At 38.5% G+C, this 3082-nt stretch overlaps 1 non-coding gene across 1 annotated transcript; it reads left to right on the plus strand.

The window, feature by feature from the left end:
- The first annotated feature begins 206 nt into the window (after positions 1–206).
- On the plus strand, positions 207–280 carry TRNAE-UUC (transfer RNA glutamic acid (anticodon UUC)). The gene has a single exon. It is a non-coding gene; the product is annotated as a tRNA-Glu (tRNA).
- The last annotated feature ends 2802 nt before the right edge of the window (positions 281–3082 follow it).

Genomic DNA, 3082 nt, shown 5'->3' on the forward strand with positions numbered 1-3082 from the left:
TATTACCTACTCTAGCAAATCCGCCCATCAAAACCACCGTTACCCATTGGTCTGTTAGGCGTATTCTCAATAGACCTATATCTACAGCTGTGGCAATAGGAGCTCAAACCCTACGAGGGCCAGAGCCACCACTGTAGAGAAAAAAAAATGTAAGAAAATCCGCATGTCAAACAATTACTTTGTAATAGATTTCTGGTTTGCAGTTATCCGTTGTCGTCTAGTCCGGTTAGGATATCTGGCTTTCACCCAGACGACCCGGGTTCAAATCCCGGCAACGGAATATTTGTTTTACTCCAATCTTAAGTACGTCTATAAATGCTTTACTGTTCATATTTTGTCTCCCAGGTTGGCGGCTCCTTCCGTTGCCCTTGCCATCCGCTGATCGCCTTCTCTCTCTTTCTCTATTCACTATTTCATCGTTAATCTGTCGATGAGTCTGGGATAGTGAGATGCCCATCTATCTTCTTCTCTATTTCCGTCTTCTTCGATCCTGAGATACCCCCTTATGAGAGATATTATATAATCTGTTGTTTACGCTCTTTGTTTACCTTGCTAAAGGCGTAGAAGTTTGTGGCACATGTCCTTGAGAACATGCAGGTCTACACGTGTCATCTGCATCAAAGCCCGGTCGTTTATCCTGTTTCGAATGTAGCATCCGTTCAGACTTTTCAGTGCAGTCAGTGCACGCTTAGCAGAAAGAGCATAAACAAGAACGAAAGGGCAAGTCTTCTACTCTTGGTAGGTTTGGAATCTTAATGTTACAGTGAAGCGACAGCATCGGTTTCCTCTCTTTTCCTATCTCTGCTGTTTGTGGTTCTTTCCGTCGTTATTAATCTGCCATTTTTTCTCCATTTCTTCTGGCTTCTATGCATCCCTGAATCTTATATGCCACGTTTTCAATCTTTCCCGGACAATGTAAACTTAGTTAAAATATAGTATTCCCATGTCTCTTTTTTTTGCGCAGGTTTTTGTACTTCAGCACCTTCCCCGAGGTGTAGGCTTCTTCTGTCTGCCTGTCTAAATCACGTTTTCGCGCTGATATAGCCAAGAGATCTAGTTTCCGTCTAATTTATTTGCATGGCCCTTTAATTTCTGACCATGTTATCTACCGCATAGAAGTCAAAGAAAGTTCAAGTCTTTAAAACTTCTGGAACTGATAAAGAATAAAAAAAGCCATAACTTAAAATCGGGTTATCTATTACTGTCATCTGCGTCTTAAATTGCGTCTCGAGGTTTCAACGCGACAAAAAATATCTAGAACATTGACGAAGCCTATGAAAGCGCGGTAATGAGAGTGTGTGTGCGCAAGAGTCATATCCGGAAGCAGAAGGAAATACCAACATGGACCATGACAGAGACGTAGGTACCTACGCAGAGAGAGAGAGAGAGTAAAAGAAAGAGACACAGATAAAGAGGGATTTAGAGAGAGAGAACCAAGAGATCTAAGTAATGCGACAGCAACAAACAAAGTTAGGGGGATAAGGGAGAGATGAGCAACGATAGCGAGAGAGAGAGAATAGAAATAAAAGAGCGAGAGAGATGTGAAACGCCAGAGGGAGATAGACGAGAAACATGAATAAGATTTATAGTCGAGAGTTCAACGAGAACAAAGAGAGACGAGAACCGAGAGAGAGAGATATATGACAAACAATATGGACGAGGGAGAGATGAAAACGAGATAAATGAGAGAAAAAAGAAACGATTAACGAGATAGAGAATGAGAGATGAGAAACCAGTGAATAAAATATAGGAGATGATGGGTACCTGCAAAATGATAGAGAGAAAGAGATCGAGGTTACTGATAGACATGGTTGTTCTGTTCTGTTCGTTTAAAACGAACAGAAAATTTGCACAAATGAACCGGACAGGGGTGTGTTCGGTGTGCTTTTCTTTTTATGTGCGAAAATTCGAACAAATGTTCGAACAATTCGAACAAACGAACAAAATTCGCGCAACCGAACAAAATTCGCACATCCGAACAAATTCGCACAACCGAACAAAATTCGCACAACCAAACAAATGCAAACAAACGAACAAATTCGAACAAACGAACCAATTCGCATAGAAAGAACATAATTGTTTGGAAATTGCATAAAATGCTATAAATTGCAAAAAAATGTTATGCATAAAGTATAATTTACTACGAATTATCTAATTTAGTATGACGTTATATTTTCAGTATAAATATAAGAGTCATTAAATCTAGTGATAATGGCATTTATGCCATTGTTGTAACTTAGATTTAAGAAAAAAATTTGGAATGATTTAATGAATTCATTTGGCAATTTAATCAGAGAAGGAGATTGTACTGAATTAATTTTGGTAATTCATTTCATTTCATTGGGTGACCTAACTGAATTCATTTGTTCTAAAAGGGAAGGAATTAATTAATTTAATAGATTTTTGAGAATTAATTTCATTAAAATGACATGCATGAAACAGGGTGTACTTCCATATTTTCTAGGACTTGGTTAGAGGGTAGAACGATTAGGTTTCAATAAAAATATATTTTGGTATTTCTACAATAATAATATAACTTTTGTTAAGTTCTCATACGGTAACAAATTCAAGATGCCGTTTTTTAAAACAAATGTTAGTGTTCCTAGTTTTGTCAGGAAAGGGAGAGGGAGAGGGAGTGAAAGAGAGAAGAGAGGGAGAGTTTGAGGGTGAGTAAGGGAGAGGAAGACAGAGGGAATGAGAGCGATGGTGAGAGTGTGGGACAGTGAATTGTGGAGGGAAAGGGATAGGGAGATAGAGAGATGGAGATAAAGGGGGGATTAAAGACAGAGAAAGGAGATTTTGATAGATAGAAAGGGGGAATAAGAGATAGAGAGAAAATCAAAGAATTAGAAGGAGAGAGAGAATCAGAGATAGAAAAAGAGAAGCTCAGCGAATGATAGAAAGGGAGAAAGAGATACTTAGGGAGAGAGAAAGATGGAGAAAACTGGAGACAAAGTTAGGAAATGAGAGAAAAGTAGAGAGGAGCAATAACTGTCTTCAAAATAAGTGGGGTACACCATGTCTATTTTGAAGAGTACGACTCATTTTTTAAGGAAAATAACTGTCTTCAAAATTGAAGTCC

This window comes from Wolffia australiana, chromosome 6 (assembly GCF_029677425.1).
Source record: "Wolffia australiana isolate 7733 chromosome 6, ASM2967742v1".
NCBI classification, from domain to species: domain Eukaryota; kingdom Viridiplantae; phylum Streptophyta; class Magnoliopsida; order Alismatales; family Araceae; genus Wolffia; species Wolffia australiana.